This window comes from Phacochoerus africanus, chromosome 2 (assembly GCF_016906955.1).
Source record: "Phacochoerus africanus isolate WHEZ1 chromosome 2, ROS_Pafr_v1, whole genome shotgun sequence".
NCBI lineage: Eukaryota > Metazoa > Chordata > Mammalia > Artiodactyla > Suidae > Phacochoerus > Phacochoerus africanus.
Genome location: NC_062545.1, coordinates 217042901 through 217063612, shown reverse-complemented (window position 1 = coordinate 217063612; position 20712 = coordinate 217042901).

The window sequence follows — 20712 nt, the reverse complement described above, 5'->3', positions numbered from 1 at the left end:
TTTATATTCCAATAAAATTTAAAAAATAAAAAAATGAAAAGTGATTCCTGATGCTGACTGACAAGACAGAAATGAAGATCATGGTAGAAAAATTGGGGGGTCAGAGTGTGTATACACACAGCGAAGGCAGAATGACTAAATTGATAGGAAACAAGGAGTGGAAGCTGGGAGCAAAGATTAATGGGGCTAAATATGTAATTTATTTGTGTTTGAGTAGGTGATATGGTCACATGTTCAAAATTAAAATGGTTGAAAAGTGTATAATAAAGTCCATTCCTGTCTCATCCACTTAATTCCTTGTTTTAGAAGCCACCAAGGTTTGAGGTCTTTTCATACTTCTTGAGAAATATATAATGCAAGTATGTGTGTGTGAGTCTTGCTGGAATAATTTCCTAGAAAACCAGGTGTTTTAATGTGAAGATTTATTTATAAGGATCCTGATTGTGCTCTACAGCTACTAAACAGACCAAGAAGGCTCCAGTTTTAGTTATTAGGTTTAGTTGACCCTAAAAATCTCCACTGTAGTGGTTAATGAGAAGTTCTGAACAGCCATGTTAGTTTCCTATCTTGCCTCTGTGAGACTTCCTAATTTTCCCTTACCGTCTTGGAGATGGATAACATTATTTTTTCCTGTAATAATATAATATATATCTGACTATAGCAAGATAGCAGACTATGTAGATGCCTCTAGATCTTCTAAGATTGGTGACTCTCACTCTCCCATAGTCTCTGCAGGTAAAGGAGATGTTTGATTTTAAATGCTCCTACTCCAAAGGCATCTCCTTCATTCAGGTCTAAGAAAGCATAGATTGGAGTTCCCTGGTGGCTCAGCAGGTTAAGGATCTGGCATTGTCACGGCTGTGGTGTGGGTTCTATCCTGGCCCAGGAACTTCTGCATACCATGGGTGTGCCCCCCCAAAAAGTGTAGATAGAGATTTTGATAACAAGGGGAATTGAGCCAGCAGAGCAGATAATCAAGCCATTAAGGAGCTGAAATTAAGATTTGCTATGGTGGATCCACTTGTATATATTTGAGAGTTGGTTGTAATTTACTTTTTATTGTTTAATCGGAATGCAATACATCCCCTGGCCTTTTAAGTTTTTAATTGAGGAGACATATTTAGAGTTTTCAATTACTAGATCTATTTTTCTTTGATTGGTCACTCTATAAAATCAGACAGAATCCCTCTATAGTAGCACCTAATAGTTCTGTATCATCAATCAAAGTATGTTTCTCTATTTTATTTCTTGCCTCTACTATTAACTTGTCATGACCAACCTGCTTTTATTCTTTCACATGGTGTGTGATGGATTAAACTAGTTAGCTAGCCAGATAGATTATACAGGGTACATTAACACTTAGCAGTTTTGATGGAGCACTGAGCCAAACAAAAGCCATTTCTTACAGAAGACAATGAAGCCTGCTGCTTGCCATGTTTCTGACTTTGCGGTTCTCACTTTCTCTGAGTGGGCAGATAATAGCCATGTAATCATTTTAGTGCAGGTGCATTTAATTATCTTCTTTCTTAAGAGGCTTCTATTATCGAATAATGGTCAGTCCTTGGAGTAGCCAGGATCCTTGCATCAGGCTTTCCTCTCCCCTGCCCCAGGTCTATTTTTGGCAGAACACCTGAGAAACTCCTGAAGCAAACTAACTCAATAAGGTTTTTGTTTCTAAGAAATGGGCCTCTGGGTTTCTGAGCAGGTGCTCCAGAGGTTTTCTTCTATTCTCAGTGTTTTAGTTGCCCCAGGTTCCTGATGGCTTATTTTCTACTATTATAGGTAAGCTCGAATCCTCCAGCTGTTACTGGGATACCCTGCCCCGTGCACCTTGGGCCTGGGGCCTGGGTTGGCCCTGACTCACCAGGTGAGATAGGTAGCCTAATGTGAGTACCCAGCAGATTTCCACTGCTGCCCAGGGCCACGCCAGCGTGCACGTGATGCTGCTGTCTGCTTGCTCTTAATGGGTTTGAATTTTCCAGTCTTGGTGGAAAGGCCGTGAGCTCTCTCACAGTGCGTCCGTGGGAAGGGAAGATGACGTCTTTCTCTGCTTCCGTTCCCCTGTGGCCCAGTCACTGCTCCTGAGAGATTCTAACACCTTCGGTCACCTGGACCCACATCTTTGGTAAAGTTTGATGTCTGGGCTCAGGGCTCAGTTATGTTATCTGGTTTTCTTCCACGTTGATTCTAAATTCCTCCGGCTGCTGGGGAGTCTCTCTGGGGAAGGAGCTGAGGGAAAGGTTGGTGGTCTGTTGGCTGATTCCCCCACCCATAGCAGCGGAAGGCGGTCCCGCCCAGAGGCCCTGTGTTGTAGACTTCCTGCTGACTCTCTCACTGTGGTGGCTGGCTGGCAGCAATGGGGAGAGAGCTTATCCCCAGCACACTCTCCCAGAGGCTGGCCTGAGCCCCACTGACAAGCGAGGTAGGGACTTTGGGGGATGAGAGTGGGCTCTGAGATGAGGGGCTTTTCATCCTTGCTTGCTGCAGTGAGTAGAGGCTGGACCAGGTCCATCTCTGCTTTCCCATAGAAGAGGAACCCAGTACTTGGCATATGTAGCTGCTCTGCTGTCACTCTGCATTACTGCCACCTTCTACTAGTAATAAGGGTTACAACAGCAACAAATGATATCTTCTGTGGGAATCAAAATCAGCCTCTTGCTAGGATTATTTTATAAACACCAGCTGCCCCAATCTCCCATCTCTAACATCATTCATGACCTCCCTGAGAGGTGAAAGGATAGGATCTCACATTATGGATCGACTGTGTATGTGGATACTTTACATGGAGAAGTACTATCTTCTCAGCATGAAGAGCCTGCCTTTACCAGTCACTGTACCCCAGATGCTGTTTTAGGTTATGCAGATCATTCAGTCCTCACCATAACCCTATTTGTAGGGCTCTTATGTTTCTAGTGGCTTCCTGTCCCAACAACCATTTTACATCAAAGATGGCTGGTAAGTTAGCAACAGAAGCAGCAGCAGCTACTACCAGTTGTTGAATTCTTACAGTGTACCTGGTGCTTTGCATATGTTAATTCATTTAATCGGCAATGACCTTGTGAGCTATGAGGAAGGTATTATTATTTATCTTCGTTTCACAGATAAGAGTGAGGCAAAGAGGTTAACTAACTTTTCTAACCTCACCCACTGATAAAACTTTCTAGCAAAGCTACAAGCTAGGTAACTTTATTCCTATTTTAAATATCAATAGTAAGAAAATAAATGATATTTCAAAAGTTCACTGAATTTGAGCAGCTTGACTCTAGAGGAAGGTGGAATTCTTTCCTCTTTCAGAGATAGAATTACTCTTTTGTTTAGGAAAATGCCTTGAGGAGCCTGTTTGTTGTTGAAAACCTTTGGACATCCCTGAAATTGCAGTTAGAGCAGAGATGAGGAAACTGCTTTGCAGAGTAAAATAACAGGAAATTGGGAGTTTTTTCCTCTGGTACCTTGAAATAGTAAAAGGGCTTGGAAGAAAAGGTAGGGCTAGGAGAGGGTGACGGGTTCAGTAATATGGTGGGAGGGTAGGATTCTTGAAGGAAAGTAGTTATGGACAAATTGCCTGTGGAGAGAAAGGCCAAGAAATTCCTTGGAACCATGATGGCTGACATTTAATTAATGTTGCTTCTGCATATGTTATAACTGTTCTCTCTTGAGCCCAAACTTTCAGTGTAAGTTTGCTACTTACTCTCTGTAATGCTACTGCTTTAGAGCTGTGGGGAGAGAGGCTTTCTAGGCAGTGACCATCAGTGAAAGAAGTGAGACATTTGGCCAGAGCCAGGAGTGAGTCTGAGTCAGGTGGCAGCTGAGAATCAAGCTGAAGTTAGACTCATTTGGAAACAGGTGGAAGGACCCCCCCACCCCAAAGGATGTGGGACTTGGTCTTAAGTAACTGAAAATATTGTCTCAGATGGAACCAAACAAGAAGGAAGTTTTTTTATCCTCACATTAGAAGGCCTTGAGGTAAGGTGACTTTCCAGTTGGTTGATTCTTTCACTCAACTTTGTCATCAAGGATGTAATGCCTTTCATTCTCCTCTGCTAGCTTCAGGGTTGACAGCATCCTTGGGGTGGTACAAGGTAGCTGCCTCCTAGCTTTGGAGCTAGGATTTCTATGGAATTGTATTCTTCTGGACATAAACTCTTTAGTGTCCAACCTACCTACCTGCTATCACTAAAGAGCTGCTGACTGGCCCTTGATGTCTCTTGCTCTCTCTTTTTTAATCTGATAGAAGTATAGTTGATTCACAATGTTGTATTCATTTGTGCTGTACAGCAAAGTGACTCGTTTATAAATGAATATATTCTTTTTTATATTCTTCTTTATTACACTTTATCACAGGCTATTAAATATAGTTCCTTTTGCCATACAGTAGGACTTTGGTCTTTATCCAGCTTTTTTATAATAGTTTGCCCCTGCTAATCCCAGACTCCCAATCCTTCCCTCCTTCCCCCTTGAGGTCTCTTCTTTGTAAAACTTCTTTGTTTCTTAGCCAGAGTTCCCTGGTGGAATAAGAGGTAGTGAGAGGTAGGGAGAGGTAAAACATAACCTTTTTGACAAGAAAGAAACAACAACAAAAACCCTAGGATTTGTGGTGAAATAATAAATTCCATGTTTGGGAGAACAAATGTACAAGGTGAGCTTGGAAATTCTTTGAAAACAAGAAAACCATCAAAGACTTTGAGGATTGTGTTAAAAAGATTCAGGAGCCAATTTAAAGGACTCCCACTGGCCAAAGATGGAACATTTTTGAAAATTAACAAGAACATATCTGTGAATGGATTGAGATACATGAGATATATTGATAGGCATCATTTATAATAATATAAAAACAATCAGTCACCTTTGAGAAATGCTAGGGAACCAATCTATTATTACAAAAAATAGGTAAATAAGAACAAATAATTCACTCTTTAACTAGGGTTTTCCCTTATAATCTGTACCTTGGAGCAAGCAAACATTTGATGAAAGATTTTCTTTATACAAAAATTCCAGTTAATGAGTGAAGAATGATAGAGTTAAAATAACAGCGTTTCAGTCCTTAATGAGATAATTGATCTAAGTAATTAACATCAATGCCTGCTAAGACCATTAGTTGAAAAGCTGATAGGAAACTTTGTAATGGATGAATCAGGCTGAGAACACCTGAACACGTTGATCGATATTAACACCAGGCATTGTGTACCTCCTGAAGTGATGCAGTGGGAAGTACACTGTACCACCTCTGAAGTCTTCTTGCCCCCCCCCCCCCGTTGAATCTATATAATCAAGCATTCCAGTTTATAAGAAATATTGGGTCAGAGGAACAAAATATATGAACTTTTTAAGCTTCTGATTTAAACAACCCCTCTACTAAATGTTATGATAAAGTAGGAAACATTTCAAAGTTAATTATTTGATACAAAGTAATCAGTATTTTCCAAATATGATAATGGTATTAGGGTTTTTTTCATTTGTGTGTTTTGCTTTTTATGACCATAACTGTAGCATATGGAAGTTCTCAGACTACAACTGCCAACCTACAACAAAGCCACAGCAGCTTGGGATCTAAGTGTGTCTGTCTGAAACCTACACCACAGCCCAGCGCAATGCTGGATCCTTAACCCACTGATTGAGACTAGGGATCAAACCCGCATCCTCCTGGTTACTAATCAGATTCATTTCCACTGTGCCATGAGGGGAATTCCTATGTTTCTATTTTTTTAAACCCCATATTTTTTAGATATATGATGAAATACATTTGAAATGATATCTGGGATTTTTTTTCAAAATAATACGGTGCATGCGTGGGGGAAGTGAGTGAGGATATAGATTGACAAGCTTGGCCATATATCAACAATTGCTAAAGATAGGCTATGAGTACATGGAGTTCATTCTAGTATTCTATTTGGTAAGTATTTGACATTTTTTATAATAAAATGTTGAAAGAATCAGCTGTGGTCAACCACCTTCCCATCTGCACTTCTGGCTGTAGGCAGGGAACATGATGTAAAGGCTTCTGGCAGAAGCAGGCAATGATTTTGTTGAGGTTGTCTTGAGAACAAGGACTGCATTCCCAGGACCTATTTAAATACATGGAACCATTGTTTCTCAAGTCTCAACCACACTGGTGTATTGATCTTACATGTTCTCCACCTCCCCTCCTCCCACTCCTGCCATATTCTCAACCAGGACATGATCAGTGGAACAAACTTGATATAAACTGAAGAATTTGTTCTAGGAACTGTGGCATTGACTTTTGATCAGTGTACCTCTAATTTATTATGCTGGGGTTCTGGGAGTTACCACAGACTACAAGTCCAAAAACTGTCCTCTGCTAGTGACTAAGATTTGGCATCCCTTCTATACCGAAGTATATAAAGTCTTAGACCCTATTAAATGGTAAAGCCCATAAAAAATGGCTGACTCTATAACCTATTAGTTTGCAAGTTAAAGTTCCAAGAAAAATCTTATTCTCATATGGTTCTGCTGCTCTGGATTTGGCCATTTTCATTGACTCTAGTAAAATGTTAAATTAAAGCATAGGATATTATCAATTGTAAAATTTTGTTTCAACTCTTTTCATACTCTCGGCATATACTCTGGATGGTATATACTAGAATCTAAGATGGTATCTGATTTAATATAGATTGTAGAATTTTATTTTATTTTTTTAAATTTTCACTTTTAGAGTTCCTGTCATGGTGCAGTGGAAATGAATTTGACTAGGAACCATGAGGTTGTGGGTTCAATACCTGGCCTCACTCAATGGGTTAAGGATCTGGCATTGCCGTGAGCTGTGGTGTAGGTTGAAGATGCGGCTCAGATCTTGTGTTGCTTTGGCTCTGGCATAGACTGGCAGCAACAGCTCTGATTACACCCCTAGCCTTGAAACCTCCATATGTTGTGGGTGCAGCCCTAAAAAGGGCCAAAAAAAATTTTTTTTTAGCTTTTATATGTTAATTTTTATTTTGTATTCTTTTTTGTATTTTTTTTTTGTTTTTGTATTTTCTAGGGCCACAGCCAGGGCATATGGAGTTTCCCAGGCTAGGGGTCTAATCAGAGCTGTAGCCACTGGCCTTCGCCAGAGCCACAGCAACGTGGTATCCGAGCTACATCTGCAACCTACACCACAACTCATGAAAATGCCGAATCCTTAACCCACTGAGAGAAGCCAGGGATAGAACCGGCAACCTCATGGTTCCTAGTCGGATTTGTTAACCACTGAGCCACGACAGGAACTCCTACATGTTAATTTTTAAATGATATTCCCAAAACAGCATGATTTTCAAGAGCTCTGATACTTGATCAAGTTGGAAGATAGCACTGAGGTAGAATTATTACTGTGTAGTGTGAGTGAACGATCTGGGGATGAGTTTGATGGGATGCAGAATAGCTTTATTCTGGGTGAGAATTAATAGAAAACCCCAACCTAACCCTGGTTTCAGATTGTATTTCCTTGAAAGCGATATTTAAATAGAATGACTTAAGCGAAGATTAAACTCTCTTAGCATCACCCAAGCTGGGAGAGATGTTATTTAAGCATAGTTCTAAGTTCCAAGTTTCCTGGGTGTTAGTGACTGAACCTGCCAGGTCACAGGCTATGAGATTTATTTTTTTAAAGGATACAAGAATGGAAATTGATCAGGAAGTCTGTCTTTCTCTCCTTTTCATCTTTGTTTAAGAAGTTCAAAGTGTTAGCCAAGGGTTGAAGACAATTTTTGGTCAGAAAGGAAGCTTTCAGCCTGGGCATGGATGTTGAATGAGTCTGAGAGGAGAAGGAGACATTTAATTTAATTGACATTTTTAATCTGGAAAATTTGAAAGAAGGGCAGGAAGTGCTTAGGCCATCAGCTAATTAATATGGCCAGTGTTGCCAAGGGACATTGTGTTAAAAGGAGTAACTGGGAATCTGAAGGTCATGATTCTTCATAGTACTTGGTGTCTGTGGATGGCCTACAATTAAGCTCTGTAGATAGAAGTTGTCCTTTTATTGTTACAAGGACGAAAACAAGTATTAGAAAATAGGAGTTCTTGTCATGGCTCTGTGGAAACAAATCTGTCTAGTAACCATGAAGATGCAGGTTCGATCCCTGGCCTTGCTCAGGGGGTTAAGGATCCGGTGTTGCCATGCGCTGTGGTGTAGGTCACAGACGTGGCTTGGATCTAGCATGGTTGTGGCTGTGGCATAGGCCAGTGGCTAAAGCTCCGATTTGATCCCTAGCCTGGGAACCTCCATATACTTTGGGTGCAGCCCTAAAAAGACAAAAAACAAACAAAAACATTAAACCACTGTGATACTTCCTGTTGTGGTTGGTATTACTCTTTCTCTCTCAAATCAGTTATGCTCACTTCTTCACAATATACACTAAGAGTTGTCCTGCTCACTGTCCCATGTGTTTGTTGAGCACTTGGCATGTGGATAGTCCAAACTGAGATGTGACTATTAAATAAACACCAGATGGAGAAGACTAAGTATAGAGAAAAGAATATAAAATAGTCTAATTAGTACTTTCTTTAAAATGTTGATTGCATGTAGAAATGAAAATATTTTGGATATATTGGATTAAATAAAACAATATTAATTTCATCTGTCCTTTTCAAACTTTTAAATAGAGCCGTTAGAACACCTAAAGCTACTATTAAGTGCTCTTATGACTTCTATTTCTATTGGGAAGGTCTGCACTGGGAAATACTTATGATATGTCTAATTTGAGATATCTTGAGATCAATGGTATGAGATCCATGGCTGGATTCCTTGAATGTGAAATTGAAGAATTGCTGCTGCATTGGGTAGTTATGACATCATCTGAGATGGTGGATGATCCAAAGCAGGTTCTAAAGATCATTATTTACTTTTGACTGATACTCCTGCTCCACTGCTCTCCCCCAGAGTTACCCTCTCATTTTGCCAGGAACCTTGGACTCTGTTGAAAGGAGGTGTAGCCACCAGTCTTCCTAATGCATCTTTTCCATCCTCTACTCACCCATACCTGCCTTCATCTGCACAATTATATGCCATTTGAGGATGGGGATTGCATATTCCATTTCTTTGTTTCACACACATTATTCTACATAATAGAACACACACACACACAATCATTACTTAAATTGTGGAAAAAGAGGGAGAAAGTAACTTATGTAGGAAATACAGATATGGTGACTGTAACAAGTCTAAGGATGACCCTAGGAAACATGCTGAGGTGCTGTGCTTTGCCACATAATGCCTTTCGTTTCTCATGGCAACTTACAGGATTAGCAGACTGATTATTGATTTCTGCTTTAAAGCAATATCCAGCAAGGATTCCCTCCCGGGAGGAAAGCCATGGATTTTTTTCAAAATGAAGAGAATGTATAAGGTCTGAAAATCTTTGTTAGAGCTCATTTGTTGTTTCAAAATTGTGTTTGCCTGCTTGCTTTTCTATTTCTATTTAAAGTATAAACATGCCCCTTCATGCCTCAGATGAGCTAAGACAGTGGTGATAGGATGTCACCTTTAAACCTACCTCCTGGAGGAAAGGAGTTAAGATGAGGTGACCTACTGACTCTTAGTCATTGAGGAAGCAGTCAGAAGGGGCAACACACACCTTCCTCTGTGTGTGTTCCCAAAGGGGGAGGCTTCGCTGTAATGACTGTGTGCCCCTCTTTCAGCTCTGCCCAAAGTCAAATGAGCTGCTCATGACTTGGGGTCCAGGCCCGTCTGGATAAATGAAGAGCACAAACTTCAGGGACAAAGCAGAGCAGGGGCTGTGCTATTGTTTGGCTCTGTATTCTCTAGGGAATAAAAGAGCAGTAAAACCCTCCGATCAATTTTTTTTTCTTTTTTTTTTTTTTAAGGGCTGCACATGCAACATAGGGAAGTTCCTATGCTAGGGGTTGAATTAGAGCTGCAGAGCTGCTGGCCTACACCACAGCCACAGCAATGCCAGGTCCAAGCCGCATCTTTAACCTACACTGCAGCTTGCAGCAAGGCCAGATCCTTAACCCACTGAGTGAGCCAAGGGACTGAACCTGCATCCTCATGTATATTAGTTGGATTCTTAACCTTCTGAGCCACAAGGGGAACTTCCAACCTCTGATCAGTCTCTTATCACAACACCCATCTCACTAAGATTAAACAAATTGGAGGTAAGTGCTGGCCCAGGTTGAGGTGGCTTCCCTGACTTGGCAGCTTTTAAAACTGGACACCAGAACCTTCTGTGAAATGTTTTTCATCTGCTATTGTGGGATACAAGAGAACTATCTTCATTGATTTCACCCAGACCTAACATACATGTACCCCCCTGAATGGGGTATTGGTGGAGCATGAAAATGGCCCTAAACCCAACTTAAAGAAACCTCACGGAGTTCCCGTCGTGGCGCAGTGGTTAATGAATCCAACTAGGAACTATGAGGTTGCGGGTTCGATCCCTGGCCTTGCTCAGTGGGTTAAGGATCTGGCATTGCCGTGAGCTGTGGTGTAGGTTGCAGATTCGGCTCAGATCCTGCATTGCTGTGGCTCCGGCATAGGCCGGCGGCAACAGCTCCGATTAGACCCCTTGCCTGGGAACCTCCATATGCCGTGACAGTGGCCCTAGAAAAGGCAAAAAAGACAAAAAAAAAAAAGAAAAAAAGAAAAAGAAACCTCACTATAAGGCATATTCAGAAAGTCAAGTTCAGATAAACCTTAAATATTACTGGAGAGATTTCATTGATTCGCGTTATCTGTACCAGAGGGATTCTGCTTCTTGAGTTACAAGGCTCTTAAAAAGACTCTGCTCCTCTTGGCAAAATGCAGAGAACAAATAATTTTACAGAAACCTTAGAAAGCCACATTGCACAAAGGTACAGGTGACCGGAAGGCCACTTGCTTCTGGCAGTTTTCTCAGACAAGTTTGTAAAACAAGTAACAGTTGACTCAACAACCAGAGGCTTTGGTCTTGTTTTACTTCTTTATTTTCTGGAAATGGCCTTTTGCCTAAAGTCCTCTTTAGCTCTATACTGTTCTGTCTCTATTTTCTTCTTTTGGATGAGGAACACTCATTTTTTGTTCAGTTAAAACATCCTCTTGTGAGGCTGAAACTTACAATCTTCAGTGACCTTCAGAGGCTTCCTGGTTCCAACCATACCAATTTCAAACTCCTTTGTCAAGCTTGGGGACACTCTGCTATTGTCAAACACATAGCCTTTCTCATGATTGTCTTCCATGCCTTTATTCCTTTTGTTCTTCTTGTCTAGGATTGCCTTCCCACTCCTCAAGTTCTGGCTGACATTTAGGCTTTGTTTAGGTTCTACCTCCTCTGAGAAGACTTCATTGTTTCTTTCAGCCTTCCTGAGTACATTTAATTAGTCCCCAGGCCATGAACACACTGCCCTGCATTGTTCACCACCGCTTCAGATATGTAAATTGTATCTCCCAGCTAGTGGGCAACTACCCCTTGGCACTTTTCACTCTCCAAAGTAGCTACTGATAAGGACACTGAGTTGTTACCACAAGAGAGCTGTTTCTGACAATTAGGACTACACCAAATGGAGTAAGTTCCTCAGAACATAGTGAATTCCTTGTCACTGGAGACCACTGGCAAGGACCTTCCTTAGTGCCTAGATGTGGTTGGTGTTTCATACCTTTTCGATGAATGAGTAAATGGAGGGTGTTGGAGAAGAGATTGAAATATCCATTTGGGTATTTTTCAGAATTCTATGAGGTCTCTAATGCTGAGCTTCTATTACTCTATAAAATGCTTATTCCTGAAGAAACAAGCATTTGTTGCATTTATAGAAGTCTTTTCTCATTGGAAAATAATTTCTTACTCTTCACCTTCATTTTATTTTAGCAAACTTGTGAGAGGTGTGAACCTTCCCTGTTATTTAAATGTCATACTTGAAAAGAATGATGGAAACATAACAGGGTTGTGAATGAGGGGAGAGGGACACAAACATAACCAGCCAGTTGGTTCTTAAACCAGCTAGTGGCAGGGCGGGGGCTGGGAGAGGGGTCAGAAAGAGTAAGGAGCAACATAATTTATAGTTAAACTGTTGCTTCTGGTATAGTTCTGACCTCCCCTTTTGTGTTTGAGTCTGTTGATCTACCTATTTTTTAAAAAAGTATTGAGCTGTACTTGATTTACAATATTATACAAGTTTTAGGTTTATAACAGTGACTCATAGTTTTTAAAGAATATACTGCATTTATAGTTACTATAAAGCATTGGCTATATTCCCTGTCTTGTATATTATATCTTTGTAGCTTATTCATTTTGTACATAGTAGTTTGTTCCTCCACCCCATCTTGCCCCTCCCCTCTTCCTATTGGCAACCACTAGTTTTGAACTACCTATTAAATTGCAGTTATATGTAAATTTATATGTAAAATCTGCTAATTTCACTCTTGAACAGAGAAGTTAGAATTACATTTGGGAAAAACATTTTTAGCTGACTCAATTGCTATTTTATTATCTATTGGTAGAGTCTAAAAATCTCAGAAAATTAGAAAATTCCAAATTCCTCTGTGTCTTCAGAGGATATACATATATGGAATTTATTTCCTGTCTCAGAAGTGATTTTTTACCACACTAAATCATATAACAAAGAACATTTATTTTAAAAGTAGAATGTGTTGAAGGGCTGAAATAAACCATGTAGTATTTTGTTAATGCTCTCCTGTAAACCATGACAGTATGATATCAATTCAGAAACAAAGTTACCATTCATATGTGCAAAACATCTTGCTGAATACCTGTCAAACTTTGGTTATGCTTCCTCTTGAAGAGGCTGTGGTGGAAAGCTTGGGCAGCATTGTAAGCACAAAGTAGGAGAGTAATACAAGGATCAGTGTGTATATATGTGATTGTCTTTGTTTTCTATTACTGTATAACACATTATCACCAATGTATCAGGTTAAAACAACATGTATTTATTACCTCACAGTTTCCATTAGTCAGGAGTTTGGGCAAATCTTATTTGGTCACTCCGTTTGGCAAGGCTGCAAGCAAAGTATTAGTTGGATTGTGCTGCTTTCTAGAGCTCAGAGGCCTCTTTGGAACTGTGTCAGGTTGTTGACAGAGTTCAGTTCCTTGTGGTTGTAGAAATGACATCCCCATTCAATTGCTGACTATCCCCTGAGGTCTTCTCTCAGCTCCCAGGGGCCACTTCGTTCCTTGCCACAAAATCTTCTCAAAGTCCTTCTCACAATGTGGCAACTTATGGCTTCAAGTCAGTAGGAGAACCTCTGATTTCCTCTGTAATTTAAAGACCCTTTTTTGGAGTTACTGTTGTGGCTCAGTGGTAAGGAAACTGACTAGTATCCAGGAGGATGCAGGTTCAATCCTTGGTCTTGCTCAGTGGTTTAAGGATCTGGTGTTACCGTGAGCTGCGGTGTAGGTCACAGACGCAGCTTGGATCCCGAGTTGCTGTGGCAGTGCATAGGTCAGCAGCTGTAGCTCTGATTCAACCCCTAGCCTAGGAGCTTCCATATGCTGCAGGTGCGGCCCCAAAAAGCAAAAAACAAAACAAAACAAAACAAAAAAACAATTTTTCAAAGGATTTACTTTATACACCAGGCCTATCCAGGATAATCTTCCTTTTGATTAACTCTTAGTCCACTGGTGAGGACCTTAACTGGATTTCAAAACTCCTTTCACTCTAGCCCTGTAAACTAACCTAATCACAGAAGTCAAGTCCTGTCACATTCACAGGTCCTGGTCACACTAAGGGGAGGAGAGTATATAAGGCATGCATACCAGCGATGGGAATCATGGGCCATCTTAGAATTTTGCCTACTTTATTGGGCAGTTGGAAAGCAAAAATATTATTATCTTATTGTTTAACATCAATTATCCCACACCAACTGGGTGTTCTACAATTTCATTCAGTTCTGACACTAGCTGGAGTTAGCATTAGATCTCACAGGTTAAGGGTTCAGTCTCGTCAGACTGCTCTCACCTTGGATGACAGCTGCAAGTCCACCTGCACTTCTGGCCTGGAGAACTACAAATGTGGGGGTTCTCATGACTATCCCTCAGGTTCAATAATTGACTAGAATGACTCACAGAATTCAGGGAAGCACTGCATGGATGAATACTTGTTTATTATAAAATACTAATTTATTATAAAAGAGTCAGATGAATAGTCAGGAGAAGAGAAAAATAGTTTGGCAAGGTCTGGGGAATTCAGGGCATAGTGTTCCAGTCTCTCTCCAGGTACACCACCCTTCCCTGCACATGGTTGTGTTCAACAACCTGAAAACTTCCTGAACCTTACTGTGTCAGAGCTTTTATATAAAGTTTCATTCTGTAGGTGTATAGAATGAAAGTGTGAATACCTCCAAACTCATATATGGAAATCCTAGGCCCTAATGTTATGATACTTGGAGATGGGGAATAATTAGGGTTAGATTAGATCATGAGGATGGGGCCCTCCTGATGGGATTAGTGGCCTTGAAAGAAGAGGGAGAGAGAGAGATTTCCATGTATGTGCATGCACTAAGGAATGGCCTTGTCATGATGTAAAAGGGGGAACCTCTGTAAGCAGAAGAAGGTCCTTCAGGAGTAACCAAATCAGTTAGCACCTTGACCTTGGGTTTCTAGCCTCCAGAACTGTGAGAAATAAACTATTTTTTACACCAGCCAGTCTATGGTAGGTTGTTATGGTAGCCTGAGCAGGATTAAATTATTGGTCCTATGAGTGAACCCAATCTCTAGTCTGGGAACTTCCTGGGAGTAGGCTTGCAGGTTCCAACCCCATCTTGAGGCTATCTAGGCCCCTCCTCTGTGAGTATTCACACTAGCATAAAGGTAGGGTCAAGGAAGCCTCTTATGAATAATGAACGACACACCTAACACTCAGGAAATCTCAAGGGTTTTAGGAGCCTTAGGTCAGAAACCATATACCAAAGAGGGTGTTACCAACTTGGTGTACCAGAATCTTGACAAAGTGTCAGTTTGGCCCAACCATTTCAGGTACTTCTTAGCAATACTTGAAAAAGTTATGTAAACATATATGAATAGTTTTTAATGAATATGTATTCATTAAAATATGCTCAACACTAAACTACTATATATACTACACATATGTATATACACATACACATTGAATACCTATGATTTTGTGTTAATTATCATTTCTCCACCAAAGGAAATAGTTAATCAATGTTACTAAAGTAATATCTTTTTCCTTATTTGCTGGGGCTCCAGATCTCAGTGGTCTCCCTAGCCTCTGCTAGTTTCTTGGCTCAACGCCCCCTCCAGCCCCACCCCTAACTACCATCTGCTCCCTCTAGGACCTGGCTGATGGATGATGCCCTATCCACTGTCTCCACAGCCCTCTCCTTGGGGCTGTTTCAGAATCAGAAGCATAGAGTGTGGCTCCTAGAGACTTTATCTGTTTCAGCCCCCAGGAAATATCTTGAGGAATCTAGCACAGTAATTCAGGAGCACCCCTGCCCCCCTGACCCCACCCCCTGCTGCTCTGGCTAAGGAAGTCTTATCTCTGGGGGTGGGGTTTAAGTTCCCTTTGCAATAGTATGTATTATTAGTGAAGTAAATTTTTTTAGGGTATTTAAAAAAAAATTATAGTTGACTTACAATGTTGTGTCAATTTCTGCTGTATAGCAAAATGACCCAGTTATTTATATACATACATATACATATACACACACATACACATTCTTAGATTATCTTCCATCATATTCTATCACAAGAGATTGGATATAGTTCCCTGTGCTGCAGGGTAGGACCTCATTGTTTATCCACTCTAAATGTAATAGCTTGCATCAACCAATTCCAAACTTCCCATCCATCCCACTTCTTTCCCCTTCCCCCTTGGTAACCACAAGTCTGTTCTCTATGTCCATGATTCTCTTTATATTTTGTAGATAGGTTCATTTGTGTCATATTTCAGATTCCTCATATAAGTGATAGTATATGGTATTTGTTTTTCACTTTCTGACTTCACTTAGTGTAAGAATCTCTAGTTGCATCCATGTTGCTGCAAATGGCATTATTTCATTCTTTTTATGGCTGAGTAGTACTCCATAGTGGAGTAAATATGTTATACTATATGTGAGCAGTCAGAGAATAATGTTTATGGTGGTGAAATTAAAAACTTCTTAAAATTTTTTTAACATAATACATTTGGGTTATTCCTGATCTCATACCAGTTCACCTCTGACACAGATAGATGTTAGATTGGAGGTTTCATTTGAGTTCCATTACTGATACAAGACCTCTGGAGAAATGTGCTGGATGTATTTGTATTAGGTTTAAGCTTTGTGGAGGCATCCTCAGTAGCTGGGTGTCCCCAGGTGTGATTTTTTTCTGTTCATTTTTATAACCGTGTTCCTAGTTGGTATTGAAACTTGGGCACATTGCCCTCAGATGTTGCCTGATTCTTAATAAGAACTGTTTTTTTTTTTTTTTTCCTCATGGTTATTTTAGTGGGGTTTTACAATCTATTTTTTGCTTTGAGAACAAGAAGACTAATCTTCATGCAGAAAAATGCTTCCAAAAGTTTTCACCATTTTTTTTTCCCACATATGTCCATATTGCACTCTCAAATGTATCACTTGGCTGCAGCTGTATGTGTCACCATTTTATTTCCCTATATACTTGTGCTATAGATGTAAACTGCTTCAAACTGTTTTGCAACTGTTCCTGGGTGACTTGACACACCCTTGAACTGACACTGTGTGCAGAAGGATGAGTATCCTTTTTATCCTTGAGTGTTATCGGGCAAGTAAGCAGTGCCTGTTAAAGGATGTCAGAGAGATCCAGGTCCAGGGCTAGAAAGGAGAGGAAGAAGGGAGAGGAAAAAGACATGGGAAGGAAAAAATGGAAGAAGGTATAGAACAAAAGGGGGGAAAAAGAAGCTAGTCCACCTTGTAGCAGAGAGAGGACCAAAAACAAACAAACCAACCAAAAAACAAACAAAAAGACCAAAAAACCTCAAACCCTCAAAATAAACCAAAGCTACTTCAGGTGATAATTATTGATGAAACCTATTCAAAATACAATTTAAAAAGTAATTTAGGTTTCCTGTTGTAGTAGTAGCCAATATAGGGCACCAACTGGGCTAATGGAAGTTCAGGGACCTAGACAAAGACCAGATGGAGCAGAGAAACTAGGAAGAGAGAGAAGGTGGGATGTGATAAGTCTGGAGGAGATCCCTGGCTGAGTTGTAAGAAGGTCATGGTGTGTTTTATGGGGCAACTTGCTTCAGGTCTCGGAGTGAGGGGTGACAGAGCAGGAGAGGTCTCCTGACCCCATTGTGAAGCATACTGATCTCTAAGGCCCAGACCACGAAGAAGGGCAGCACTTCTGATTATGTGACTCTGACAGAATGTCTGAGAAATGAAAACAAATGGCTGAACAGTCCCTGGAGGGATAAAGACTTCAGTTATTAAGCTCCCCGACTAGAAACATTGCGATTTAGTCATCTAGAATGATTTTATTCCATCTTCTATTATGGGCTGCACCACATAAATCTGTGTTTTATGGCTGGAGTGAGATGCTGGAGAATTTCAAGATTACTTTTGGCACTGTCTGAGTGGGCTCACTGCTGTGCCGACAAGTGCTTGTGGAAAATTAGCAGCAGTGATATTAATCACTTTCTTTGGGGCTTCCCCCCCACCTACTCTGCTAGAGCTTTTGTTTTGTTCTTCTTTGAAGACAAAAAATCCAACCCTCACCGCCCCCCACCCCCCCAACTCTTTAAAATATGAGTATTTCTGGGTGGAGTTGTAGAGATGGGTGGTCAGGAAGGAGAGGGAGGTGGTTAGGTGCTGCAATGCATGGGGGTGGGGGGATGTGATGAGGTGTCATTTTTGTGATGCTGTCATGTCACAACTCTCATGGTTGGAATTCTCTGGGGTTTGGCTGTTCAGAAAAGGAAGTCAGACAAACAGAAGTGGTGTTGAGGAACAGATGAGTATGGCCAGTTTTCTTCTTTGATCAGTCTATCCTGCTGGTGGATTACAAGTGTGTAGAGAAAGGTGAGAAATAGGGGGTGGGTGGATGAAGGGTTTGAACACACACAGATACACAAACCCATACACATAAATATATACACTCGTGGGGTTCTGAAAAGGCAATTTATTTGGGGCCAACTGCCTTAACAAGTGATGCTCTCATTCTCTGTCCCACAATGTCAGATACTGCTTTCAAAAGTTGATTTAATTTCTCCTGTGTCCTGCTGCTACTTCCTCGTCTTTTTTTGCATAGTTCCAATTTTATGCCATCCTCCTAAGTTATCCCCCCAAGGATGCCCTTCCTGCCGCTGCTATTGGGCAACTGCATCTCTTCGCTTGGTTTCTAATGTCATCTCTCTGTTGATGACTTCCAAATGCATATCCCAAGCTCTGTTCTTTCTCAAGCAGGAATGGATTTTGCAGTTCAGCCCTGGGTGAGCTAAAGGGGAGCCAAGACAGAGCATAGCTTGTTCTTTCAATCACATACCCGGGTCTGTGTGGGGCAGGGTGCCGAGCTCTGTAAAAAGAATACGCTGGAGTTTTTTCAACGTTCTATGTCCTCTGTACCCTGAATATGCTTGATTTGGTTTGACCCAATTAAAAAAGATAGGACCCAGTGAGAACTTGGAATAGAAGCTATCTTGGAATTCTCTACTTAGAAAACAAGTTCAGGATAGTGGTTCCCGTGCACCTGGGAGTTGGAATGTTCAGATTCAACCCTGACTCTACCACATACTCACTGTGTGCTCTGGCAAAAGCTCGGTGAGAAGCCCTTTCCATTTTCCATTCCTTATATGTGAAAGAGGTTAATAATCTGATAGCCCCCTTTAGTTGCCCTGAGGATTAAATGAGATAATGCATGTAAACTGCTGGGCCCCACGAAGGACCCACTAAATCTTAGCTCTCACAAATCATTTGGCTTGTTTCTCTCCCAAGGAGAGAAGAATGACTTTTCCAAGAAGCCTATGACAGAAAGCAAAAGGCATTAATGTGGAGAGCTCTTTCTTTGGTGAAATAAAATGCTGCCCCCCCCCACCCCCCGCCCCCGTCTGGGGCTTTGTGGTGGGCTTTACTGCTCATTATGAATAGGTTGATGAGAATAGGTGGGTTAAAGATGAGTGAAAAGCTTTGTGACAGAGTTTATCCTGTTTTCTGGGCTCAGCTTTGGGAAAGCTGATTAAATGAAGCTGGGGCTGTGCAGGGCTGCCCTACTTAAGCCTTTTGTCAGCATTTCTTTTGTAGATTCTAATTTCCAGGGTCTAGAAATGGCTGTGTGGAGAATATTCTCTGAGGGCTTGAGCTTGGTGTGGAAGATCTTTATCAGGTGCCAAATAATCATGTCGAGTTTTAAACGAGGAGAAGAAAGGGAAAAAAATGTTGGAAAGGGAGAATGAAAGCGGAAGACAGCAAAAGTGAGAAAAGAGGAGAATGAAGAGGTAGAAAAGTGAGAGGAAGGAAAGAGAAAAAAATTCTTTTCAAAGTTTCTAAAACATGTACTTTAAAATAGCTCTTCTGAGTCCTTTTTCCAACCTCCCTGTCCAGTCCTGTGCTGTTATGATTAATTAGAAAGAGCTGCACCACAGAGCTTCCTGCTGCCTGTCTGTCACTCAGGAATGTTCCCTCTTCCCACAAGCTGAACTTGTAGTTGGTTGCCTGCCCCTCATTCCTGCCAACATGTTAACCATATTCCTTTCCCATCAAAGATCTGTGGCCTCTTTCAAATTTGGGTCCTGTATTAGCTCCTTAAAAGGATCTTTGGTTTCCTTCCTGGAGGTTACTGAGTGGACTCAGAATTAAAGGCAAGACACAGGCAAGGAATCTCAAAGGGAAACAAGGCCACAGCCAGGTATCCCTGTGTGAATTACCCACTGCAGGAATTCTGGAATGTTGGGTTCCTCTAGCCTGAGGAGTCCCAGTCCAGAGTCTTTGGGGACGACTTGAAAGAGTCTAAGGTTGGCTTCACCATGTTGGGGGTGCTTCATGGAGGGGTGTGAGTGATGGTGTGTCCATCCTACAGGAAAGCCAAGGTTCTCACCAGGCACTGAAGGAGAATCACTGGGGCAGTCTTCCCCTGCTCTGAGAGTTCTGGATGTGGGTAATCATAACAAACAGAGAGGAGCCACATTCCATAGCTCCCTGTTGCCTTCAATATTTGTTCTCGTTCTCTCCACACTGGAAGTGGTACCCATGAAAGAGAAGCCTGGAAGAGTGACTGAGTAACTACTTTCCTGCTGCTCGCCAAGCCCCACAGAAACCCTTCTAGATGCATAAGAGTTCCAAACCCACATAGAAGACCCGAAGGGACAACTGGATAAGAAAATTTTCCATGTGTTTTAGGAAGCCAGAATGTGGAGAGAACATGGTACCTGACTGAACAAAGTGGAGATGGTACTTATTTAGTGTCAGATGGGAGAGGAGATCATTGGCCTTTCAGGACTTTGGAAAGTCCCAGGACCTGGGTGGAGGGGTGAGGTATAAAGCTGAAGCCAGGGGCATTGGCGGAAAGCCTGAGTAGAGTGGTCTGACCCCCTGATACCTTTTCTCCTGATACAGCCAGGGTGTCACTTTTCTGAGTAGAAGGTACAGAGTGTCAGGGTGGTCGTGATGAAACAGAGCTGAAAATAGGAGGGAATTAAGGAAAACACACACACTGAATCATAAAACATGCTCACCCCTCTATTTCCAAAAGAGATTCCAGAAATCCCACCTATAGTTATAATTACAGGCAGGGAGATAAGGTGAGGCTTGGGGTCACACCAAATACAGGACCAAGTTTATAAGATGTTCATCCT